Source organism: Callithrix jacchus, chromosome 15 (assembly GCF_049354715.1).
Source record: "Callithrix jacchus isolate 240 chromosome 15, calJac240_pri, whole genome shotgun sequence".
NCBI classification, from domain to species: Eukaryota; Metazoa; Chordata; class Mammalia; order Primates; family Cebidae; genus Callithrix; species Callithrix jacchus.
The window spans coordinates 98,262,711-98,274,482 of NC_133516.1; the positions used below are offsets into that span (position 1 = coordinate 98,262,711).

Consider the following 11,772-nt stretch of genomic DNA (forward strand, 5'->3'; position numbering starts at 1 on the left):
AACCTGGGAAGTGGAGGTTGCAGTGAGCCGAGATCACGCCACTGCACTCCAGCCTGGGTGACAGAGGGAAACTCCGTCTCAAAAATAAAAGGAGAGAGAGATTTGGACAGAGGTACAGAGGAGAAGATACAGGAAAGAAGGTCATGTGAAAAAATGGCAAAGATTGGAGTGATGCATATAAAAGCCAAAGAATGCCAAGGATTGCCAAAGATTGCCAAGGATTGCCAAAGATTGCCAAGGATTGCCAAGGATTGCCAAAGATAGGAAGAGACAAAGAGATTCTTCCCCAGAGCCTTGATAGGTAGCATGGCCCTGTCAAAAACCTGGTTTCAAACTTCTGGCCTCCTGACTATGGAAGAGCAAATTTCTATTGTTTTCAGCCATAAAGTTTGTGGTAATTTGGCATGGCAGCTGCAGGAAACATACCATCTATCCAGGTCACCTCTTCGTCTGCTTCTAAACATTCACTCTTCATACAGACAGAGGTCTCTTCCCTGTCTCCATCTTCCAATTCATTACTACACTGTTTGTCCTTTCCTTTCTCTCTAAGTAGCAAAGCATAGCCGTGTGCACAGCTATAAACTGTCGCTGAGTTATAACCGGCTTCTTCCAGTGTTCTGCTAGGCAGGGCACTTGTCCCAAGTGCTGAGTCAGAGTTCACTTGGTACAAAGAGGCATTTCATACATTTGTTAACGAAAATAAAGAGTGAACAGATATTAACGTTTTTTAGCAAGTGCTTAGAGTTATAAGCAGAATTACTTATCACGTTGTTTATTGAAAAAATTGTTTCTGTGAGACAGCAATTTATAGAAACAGATCTGCAAAGCTATGGAAATCCTTCCTTAGTGACCTACCACCTATCTGTCATAAATTGCATGAATTACAGTTGCTGTAATTAACCAGACCAAAAATGACTTCCAAATGGTAATTCAATAACCTAGAGCTCTTCCTTGTTGTCATTTTGATGGTTGGAACAGTATATGAAAATAGAAAAGCTCCTTCAGAAATTACAGAGATCATCTATCTTCTTCTAGAAAATACCATCTATGGTAACATGTGAAAAATAAATACAATTTTTAGAACAATTATAGGGATGAGACAGTTTATAGTACATATTAATCAGACAGTTTCGAGTATAAATCATGCCACAGATTTGAAAGACGGTATCTGAAATGCAGAAAGTGATTGTTCTGTGATGGCTGATCTACAGCTGGAGCCTGGAGACGGTGGTGTGTGCCACACCTTAGCAGACAACCTGGAAGGAATTCACAGCAGTGAGTAGCTTGAGGAACCACAGAGGAATGCAGCGATGTTTTGCTGAAGAACAGATGTCTCAGAAGAAACTCAATTTCATTCACGTATAGGAAAGATGTTTCTAAAAAGTAATCATGCTTACTTCTTTGTACCCTAAATAGAAAAGCTAAACCAATAAATGAAAGATAAAGATAAGTTTTGAATTATCATAAGAGAGATTCCTAAAAATAAGATTCATAAGTGTGAATTCTCCCTGGAAATGTTCATGCAACGCCCTGTAACTTCTCAGCAAGAGCATCTTATTTATCTCTGTGGTCATCGTGCATAGCACAGTTCCAACATATAATGACTGATCAGTATATATCTGATAAATAAAGTGAAACTCAAGAAACGGACAGTAGTTCAAATTAAATGTTTCCTTCCAAACCTAGGATTCCAATATTTTAGCATTCCAAAATAAGCCCAACTGTGAGTCACTAATTTTTCCTTTCAATGTGTCACGTAGTCATCATTTTCTTTATACTGGATGTTCACTCCTCAGGAAATTAAAGACGGATCCCAAACATCTTATTAGGAACATTTTAGGTAGTACCACGCAGCAATTATGTGCAAAATATGAAACACTTAATAAACTTCAAAGGCTCGTATTTACACATGTACTATCAATCTAAAATTCCCCTTATTCAAGGCAAAAACGAGCAACAATTTATCAAACCTTTATCGCAGACATTATGCTTAGTGCTTTAATATTCATTCCAAAGTATTTATTGAACACCGACTGTGCACCATACACATCTAATATTTATAAGCAATTGAGCAAGGTAGATAGTAATATCTCCACATGAAAGCCAGAGGAGTTATGTGACTTGTCCACGTTCAGGCCACCACAAGTCCATACACAGCCTTTGTGCAAATTTTAAAAACAACGTACCTCTTCATCAAGTTTTATTCCATCTGTAATAATATTGGCCATTACTGACTTTATTAAAGCACGAAACTTTACGGCTGATAAAATTATCTTAATAAATATTCAAATGTATCATGTTTATAAGTAGTGTGCACTTTAGATGTGTTTCTTTGTGCAGTGCACAATCCACTCAACAGTAAATGACAATCCTGTGTGAGCAATCCTGTAAGGACAGAACCAGAAATTTCACCCCAAAGTACCACCATTTACTCCCCCCCTAAATGAGAATGATCAGTAATTTCACATAAATTCTGGCTGCATAAGACTACTGTCTCCATTCAGCACTGTTTGATATTCAAAGTACTCATAACATATATTTATGTGGATATAAACCCACTGAATACATAAAAAGCTGGATGGCTGGGAAGGGTTTCTCAGAGAAATCCTCATCAGCCTCTCCACACAAGAACCGCGTCTTCCAAGCCTGATTTTACCTACCGGGAAACTGAAAAATATTCTTAAGATTAGGATAAAATAGTTGTTCTCATAAATATCACTCCAATAACTCACTAAATCTTTCGCTGTGATGTTAAAGTGGTTCTGGTCAATATTCAGTCAAATCATGGACGATATTCAGATAACAGGGTTTTTTTAGGAAATCACGTTGCCTTTTTCTAGAGATGGTATTTCAGAGTGTGAAATGGCCTTAACACCCAATGAGAATAAAAACGTCCTTAGATAGAGCAGTCCATGTGCACACGATGCTCCACTCATGCAAGCCGCCCTTTTTGGGTTTCTGTTGTGTTGGAGGTTTTGTGTTAGGTGTTGAAGACACGGTAACAATTACATTGACCCAGACCATGCTCTGCTCTCATTCCAGATGACAGAATTAACGTCAGAAAAGAAAAATGCAGTCAGTGCTACAACAGAGATCTAGACAAAGGGTAGCAGGCTCACCTGGTGGATCCCTGCTTTGTCCCCCACACAGAATTTCTTGGAATTTAGGTAAATAGAGCTCACAATAATGTAAGTAAGCTTTAAAACCAATTCCTACCTGAAAAACCAATCCCTACCTGAAAAACCAATCCCTACCGTCACATTTGGCTCATAGTAAATGTATAATAGATGTGAAATGAATAAACAAATGAACTTCCCAGCTTACAAATTAGACTTGGGCTATAAGCAAATATCCACATCAATTATAAAAGACGTGCTCATGAATACAAAATATTTTTAAATTACTCAAAAGCCTACAGCAGTTCGAATTGAGGAAAGATGCAATTTAAATACAAACCTCATACTGACCAACTTAAAAGATACATAAATTATTTGTGAGGTCTATTTGGGCTATTTAATCACATATTTTCAGCATCTCCGTAAGACAGTTTTTTTTTCAGACATGTGGACTTTTTTCTTATTCCTAAATCTCAACCATATTATCTATCTGTCTTTGCAAGGAAGATCAATTAGGAGGAGCTCTAACATTTTCCACTGGTTTTCAGCAATACAGCAGAGATAACCAGGCTTAAACAAGATGTAGGGGGCCCGGGGATAGAGAAAGGCTGATTATTTGCTGTATGTGTAGAGGAAATCTACACTTATGAATTCCAACTTTTCAGGTGGATAATTTGAGATGAAGGTTTGTTCTTTGAACATTTGTAATCATTCTAGCCTGCCTCCGAAGACTCCCAAGAGACATTTTACTGAAATAGAAGTAAAATGCTAAATACTCACCTTTTCCTCTCATTCTGTGTTTTGACCTTTTTTAAATTTTCATCTCACATTCTATTATAAATAACCTGAGGAGAGGAACGTAGTCGGTGCAGTTCTCTCTAATCAGCCCCTATTCCAACACTCTGTGTGATGAAACACTCACAAAATATTTCCTAGTGATTGAATTAGACAGCAAACTATTGTCTAATTGAAACGAAACTCAAAAGTTGGGACCTTTTCTTTAACATACTTTATGCAACATCTGATGTGATGTGAAGGAGAATCACAAAATAGGAGAATTAAAAGAGGCCTTGAAACTGTTTTGTTGTTATCAACAATGTATTTTTTTAACCCTGTGAACTTCCTTCATCAGAATTTCTACCACTACCATGTAACAGAAAAGACTTTCAAACTTTGTATTAGGAGTTCCTGGAACTATAGAAGGGGAGGAAAAGAGAATACAAATACAACTTCATAGTATACAACACACTTGCAGAGAAGATCCACGTCTCAGTAATTTAATGAAATTTTGGAACCACTTTGGCCTACAATTTTGTTAGATATTAGTATTCAGTACAGTTTAAAACAATAGGAACAGACAATTTGGGTTAACAGTTAAGAAGGTGGCCAGGCGCAGTGGCTCACGTCTATAATGCCAGAACTTTGAGAGCCGAGGTGGGCAGATCACAAGGGCAGGAGTTCCAGACCAGCCTGACCAACATGGTGAAACCCCGTTTCTACCAAACATACAAAAATTAGCCAGGTGTGGTGGCGTGCGTCTATAATCCCAACTACTCAGGAAGCTGAGGCAGGGAATTGCTTGAACCCGAGAGGTGGAGGTTGCAGTGAGCCAAGAGCACACTCCAGCACTCCAGCCTGAGTGACAGAGTGAGACTCCATCAAAAAAAAAGACAAACAAAAAAACAGTTAAGAAGGCAAAACCAGGTTTCAGTTAACTGTGAACTTTTTAATAGTGAAACACTGGTAAGTTAGTTGCTGATTCCAAAAAAAAAAAAATGTTTAAATTTCTTTTTGAAAAACAGGCCTGATATTCATCTATTCTCTGGGATTGGTAAAAGATGCACGTTTCCACCCTATCTTTGGTAGGTTGCTGTACACAGAGCTGATGAGGAACTACACAAAGGGAAATGTTAAAAAGTTGCTACTTCTCAGCAACATAAGAAAACCATTAAAGAGAACATCTCTGCACCTACTTACAGGTGAAATCTTTGTGTCCTAACGTTTTTCATTAACAGACTTTCTAATCGCCCCTAACAGTCTGAATACAAACAAGTATTTCCAATTCTTCCTTTAGGAATACATAAATCTCCTCCAACTACACTTCTCTCCTTTCCTGAAATCAAACATACATCTGTCTTACATAGGAGCAGCATAATGCTAGGCAATTAGTGTGTTGGTGTTCATGCAACAGAGATTCATTGCAACTATATGCAAACTTTGTACTATGACCTGGAGTCCTATGGATTGAGCAAAATTGCATAAACAGAATAGCCAGTATTCTTGATTTGAAATTTAAGTACCAATATAAACAAAATGAAATAGCAAACAGAAGGGAGAAATGGGAGGGGATATGAATGTAATGGGGAGGGGAGGAAGGGGATAGAATAAACGGATAGAATAAAAGGCAATGGGGAGATGACTTTCCTACTCTTGCCCACACCTCATTTTACATGATTATCATGGTATGGTTCTACATTTTTCTAAATTACTATAAATGTCTTAAAGACACAGCCTGTCCTATGTTTCTCCACATCTTTAGCACTGCCCAAGTGGAGAATATAAGTCTGAGAAAATAAATATTAATATGTGATGTGGGAATTCAAGATGAGATTTGGGTGGGGACCCAGTGGGAAGTAACTGAATCATGGGAGAAAGTTTTTCCCCTGCTGTTCTCATGATAGTGAATAAGTTTCACAAGATCTGATGGTCTGTACCCACATTGTATCTAGGAAGGAACTAACTTGCTTTTGATTTTACAGGCTCATAGGCAGAAGGGACTTGCCTTGTCTCAGATGAGGCTTTGGACTGTGGACTTTTGAGGTAAGGCTGAAATGAGTTAAGACTTTGGGTGACTGCTGAATAGGCATGATTGATTTTGAAATGTGAGGACATGAGATTTGGGAGGAGTCAGGGAGAAATGATATGGTTTGGCTCTGTCCCCACCCAAATCTCATCTTTAATTCTCATGTGTTGTGGGAGGGACCCAGTGGGAGGTCACTGAATCATGGGGGCAGGTCTTTCTAGTTCTCATGATAGTGAATAAGTTTCATAAGATCTGATGGTTTTAAAAAAAGGAATTCCCCTGCACAAGCTGTCTCTCTTTGCCTGCTGCCCTCCATATAAGACATGACTTGCTCTTCCTTGCCTTCTGTCATGATGGTGAAGCTTCCCCAGCCACGTGGAAGTGTAAGTCCAATTAAACTTTTCTTTTGTAAGTTGCCCAGTCTCAGGTATATCTTTATTAGCAGCATGAAAACTTACTAATACAATACGTTATGCAAGAGAAATAGAAAATGATAGTACTAAACGCAATGCTACGAAGATAACGACCCCAAGCATTAAGGAAACAGGTTATTGTTACCTGAAATAAACCATGTAAATGTTTGCTCAAAGTTTTGTTTCTTGAAATCTATCATTGTGCCTTTAAAGTAGGAACTTCGGAAATTTTAGAAGCGACACTCCTATAGTATTTATAGCACAAACTCCAGCTTTCAAGAGTGGTTCGGACTGGATTTCTAAGTTTATCATAACAAGGATATGTTGAATTTTCTAAATATTGAAAGTTTCTTCTCCAATCGTCTTCCTCATGGAGAAAGAGTCCCAGCAAAAAAAAAAAAAATGCTTACGCAAGGCCCCAAGCTTCTAACTACTTTGACTGAGTGACAGGATACGCTGGCACCTTATTACTTAATCCCAAGGTGGCATGCAGGAACCAGCAACCCACAGAGGTCTAAAACCTGGAACATACAATATCCAACTCAAATGCTCACACGTCCGCGTTTCCACATGGGCTGACTTACATCCAGGAGATAGCTCCTGAGCTCTTTTACAAATTGCAGAGTAGGCCAGGAAATCGGCTCCAAAGATGATGTGCCTCTGCTCTGCTTCAGAGGCCCCAACTCACAGTCTAACAGTTCTGAGAGGTTTCCGTGATCAGATCCAGGAACAGGAGCCAGAGGAGCTGAGGCTCACAAATGACCCATCCGGGCTTTTTCCTGGAGCCCGTTTCTGCCCGACCCCCCTGAGGAATGTAAACGATCTGTTCAGCTTTACCCTCGAGGATGTAAATAATTAATTGCCCCTTTCTTCTTGCACATTTTGCCTTCTAATTTCTCTATCCACTCACTGCTCTCTCTTTACCGGTTTATCTCTAAACTATCACAATTGCCTTCTGCTCTGCTCCCCCTCAGAAACTTAAAAACGAAACCGTATTCATTAGCCAAATAACTGGATTAGATTCCTCTTCAACGTGTTCGAGAGTAGAAAAGTTGCTCTGTAATTTCTTTGATAGTCAGCCTTTTAGGAAGCAATTCCTTAAATCACTCTGTTTAAATCTTTGAACTAAGTACCTTTCTTTGATAGCACGCTAACCTGGCACTAAAACCTGTGCAAAGTTAGGAAGACTTTCATTTCTGTGGTCAGTGCTTCCAGATGAGCAGCAGGGGGCAGCAGGACACCAAGAATCGAAGAAATTGTCCTGGGCTGACAAACACTGTTGAATTACTGCAGTGGGTCTGTGTACTCGCGATGATCTCAGCTCTCAGATGAAGTCTTTTGTTTTGTGTCCTATTTTACAATGCATCGTTCAGTTTTCTATAGGAGTTGTGGCTTAGTCACAGTATTTCACTGTGACTGCCTAGCTTAAGAAAAAGAAAGGTGAAGGAGAAAAAAAAAAAAGGCGGAAAAGAGAAAGAGAACATGTAAATGCTTCCAAATAAAACACATCATGACAGGAAAAAGTAATCCTGTGTATACATATAAAGTTTGTCCCTTCTCTGTTCCCATCCTGGACACAGTTTTTCTAGATTACAAACTGAATTCATCCCTATTCCTCCCTAATAATACACACACATACACCTACACACACACGTATACATTTGCCATATAGTTTTCTGTCAAAACAGATTTTTTATAAAGAAAAACAACACAAAAGACTTTTAAAACACATTTTTTCAAAAATTCAAAGAAAATCTGTCATTTTCTGTCAACTTTAACCAAGCTTCTGAATATAGAATTTTATTTTAGTGTTTTCATGCTTTTTGAACATGTATTAGTCAAAATACCTTTCATTAATATGAATGTTGCAATAAAATTCTTCCTCTGTAAATGTACGGCTTCAGATAAATAGCTAAAAGCTATAGTTGTTATCTATGTCTGTTATGTTTGGAGACAGAATATGAAGTACCAACTGAAATATGAGAAACTTGAAGAATATATTCAAGGATTGTTGCAATCGTACAGGTTGGGAAAGGTGCTTAGTAATCCATCCCTCAAAGTTAGCAAATATGAAACTACTTTCATGCATAATTTGAGTTGTACCCAAAATATCATACCCGTAACCCCAGCTTCCTCTCCTACCTAGGCTGGGATTCCCAGGGTTATTAATGTGTTCTCATAGGGTTATTAATTTATTACTGTGGTAGGGCAGATGTATTATTTCAACATCTGGGACCAAATTCCTCTGGAAGGAGGGATTCTTTGCTCCCACCCTAAGGCTGACAGGGCCCTATCTGATTCTGTTGGCATGTGGGCTCTGGCCTTATCTCCTACTATCTCTTCTTCTGCTTACCAACTCTGATCACACCGGCTCGCTTGCTGTTCCTTAGAGCGCACTAGGTACTCTCTGCCTCAGGGCTCTGGCCCTAGCTGTCCTCTGTCCAGAACAATCTTACCTCATTTATCCACATGATTCATTCCTTTGCCTTTTTCAAGGGTTTGTGCAAAAATCACTTTCTCCATGAGGCCTTCCCTGACCACCTATTTAAAACAGAATATTCTCCCCAGCATTTTTTATGCCCCCTTTCCCCTTTATTTTTCTCAATAGCACTTATCACCATCAAATATGCTACATATTACACAGGTAAATATAACACAGGAGGTGACTGAAACCAAACACATCAGCCAACAGAGGGCTCAGACTCAATATGAAAATAACAGAAAAATAGGTGGATTTCAAAGGAAAACACAACTCTATGTTGTATATAAAAGACAAAAACCCACCTAAAACGAAACAATTCAGAAATGCTAACGATGAAAGGATGGATAAAGGTATACTAAGAAAATGCAAATTAAAAAAAGAAAGAATTGAGATTCTGAAATTCAATAAAATAAAATTCAGACCAAAAACCATTACTGAGACAAAGAATATCTTATAGTCCTAAAGGCTACAATTCACAGTGAAAATAAAAGATTGATGAAAAGATACACAGTGAATAACACAGCCGCTACTTTCATACAGTGGGAATTACAAGAGATTTCAAGAGAAATCAAAATACACAAACAATAGTAGACTATGGTACATTTCTCTTACTTAGACAAAAATGTACAGAAACACTTATGAAAATTGACTCCAACTTACAATACAGACAAGTGCCTCAACAAATTACATAAAAATAATACAAATATTCATCATAATAATATAAAACTAGAAATTTATCATCAAAACATAAGAAAGTCCCATCTTGAAATTTAAAATTTTTCTATCAAACATAGCTTGTCTCAAAGGGAAACACCAATTGATATTGAGAATTTCTAGAAAAAAATGAAAACATGACATTAGAATTGACAAAATGCAGCTAAAGAGTGTTCATAACAAAACTGATAGATTGAAATAAACATGAAATATGACTTAGATATTTCACTCAAAAGGAAAAAGTTCAATATACTTAAGCTTCTTTCTCATTTTAGATTTCATTTTCTTCTTAATTGAGAAAACTAGATTTTTTTTTTTTTTTTTTTTTTTGAGATGGAGTCTCCCTCTGTCACCCAGGCTGGAGCTGGAGCACAGTGGCACAACTGGCCAGTTTCGTCTCTACCTCTTGACCTTGAATGATCCACCTGCCTCAGCTTCCCAAAGTGCTGGGATCACAGGTGTGAGCCACCGCACCCAGCAAGCAAACTAGATTTTAAAACAACATGAGATAAATAAGCCTACTGCATTTAACACTTTTACTAAGAGTTGTAATACTGGTAGATTTTGGAAACTATTACACATATTATGGAGAAAATAAATCATTCTGTTAGCATCATTAAAGAGCCATGATTTTCAGCACAGAGAAAACGAGATGCAATATAACATCAAATAAGTAAAAACCTTATAACCTTTCATTAGAATGAGAATATCATCACAAATTTATGATTTATTTTCATCTTTCTTTGAAAAACTACATGTTTTCTAGATCTTGTTTTGAAGAGTCTGGGAAATAACGATAAGCCATTTATCCATGAACATCTTTAAGTACAGAGTGTAGCAACCAAATCCCGTTTTCACTGGAAGCAATGAGGACACCTTTGAGAAATGGCTGGTTCTAGGTCTGAGGCAGTAAATGTACAGTACGAGACCGGAACTCTTACAGTGTCAGAAAGCGAGTAAGCTATCAAGACATTTGAGCTTATGTCAAGTAAACAAAGGAGCCAAAAATGGCCAACGATGAGCAATTTGAACTTCAAAATGGATAATCACTGCAATTATAGAAAAGTGTAAGCAGAGATGCAAATAGAATCAACATGAAACTCCCAGAAGCAACAGGAGATTCGATATGGTAGTGAGATAAACAAAATTAGACATAGAAATCATACCTTCACTTAATAAGCATCTAGCAGTTACAAGGAAAAGTGGAAGAGATGATCCCACTTATGATACTGACAAAAAAGAGAAATCCTGTAAGAATAAACTTAAGCGAAAAACCTCTATGATGCATTCTTGAAAGACACGAAGCTGAAACTTGAGCAAGAGAAAAAATAAACCTTGCTCTTCAAAAGGAAAATGCAACATCATAAATTGAAAAGATATGCAGGTTTTTTTAAAGAAAGTATTTTTATGGAGCTATATTCTATAGTTTACGTGAAAAAATAACCAAGAATATAAAAAATAAACACTTAAAAAATCAGCAACGACGCAGCCTAGCCCTACCAGATACTGAAATATGGTCTCTGTAATAAAAACACTATAATATTAGCCCATAAGTAGACAATAAAGTCAATGGGGGAAAAAACAGAAAATATATCTTAGACCTAACCACAATGTGGAAATTTATGTATGGGATAAAAAAATTTCAAATCGCTGGTGGTGGGTGCTTTACAAATTACATGTTATGACAGCTAAAAAGTCATTTGAAAATAGATACAATGGGATACATCACCTCGGTAGAATTCCTGCATATGTTTGTGCGCTCATATAGATGTATCGTGAATCTTATAATGAGGAACCAATCTGACATCTCCAAATTGAAGGATATTCTGGAAGACCACTGGGCTAGACTTTTCAAAAATGGCAACGCCAGGAGAAACAGAAAAGGCGAGGGAACGGTTCTGTATTGAAGCAAGTGAGAGAGACTTGACAACTGTAATATGTGATTCTTGTTGATGCACTATGTGATTCTTGTTAAATATCCAATTTCCATTTTACAAACTATAGGGTAAAGAAGGACATTTGGGGGACAATTGAGGAAATTCAAATATGAAACATATCGTATTACTGTAGTCTAACAATGTTACATTTCCTAAGAATGATGATCCTGTGGTCCTCAATTGAGACCATTTCGCTCCTCTCCTTGTCCTCCAACCCCTCACCAGCACCCCTCCGCACCCTCACCCCCCAACCACCACCACGCCGTTTGGGCCTGGCAGTGTCTGGAGGCATCATTGGCTGCCACAA

At 37.8% G+C, this 11,772-nt stretch overlaps 1 protein-coding gene across 6 annotated transcripts in view; it reads right to left on the reverse strand.

Moving 5' to 3' along the window:
- Positions 1–11,772, reverse strand: part of LOC103788406 (uncharacterized) — a 394,706-nt gene that overhangs the window by 382,279 nt on the left and 655 nt on the right. Inside the window, exons 2-3 of one of the 6 annotated variants that reach the window (XM_078352270.1) lie at positions 11,258–11,426; positions 4,364–7,752 (exon numbers count right to left, since the gene is read on the reverse strand). The exons of 1 other annotated variant lie outside the window; for it this stretch is intronic. The gene's annotated coding sequence lies outside the window, so the exon portion shown is untranslated. Of the gene's footprint in view, positions 1–717; positions 1,257–4,363; positions 9,648–11,257; positions 11,527–11,772 lie in introns of those variants that run through there. 4 more of the 6 variants (XM_078352271.1, XM_078352272.1, XM_078352275.1 and 1 more) reach the window with 4 other exon arrangements.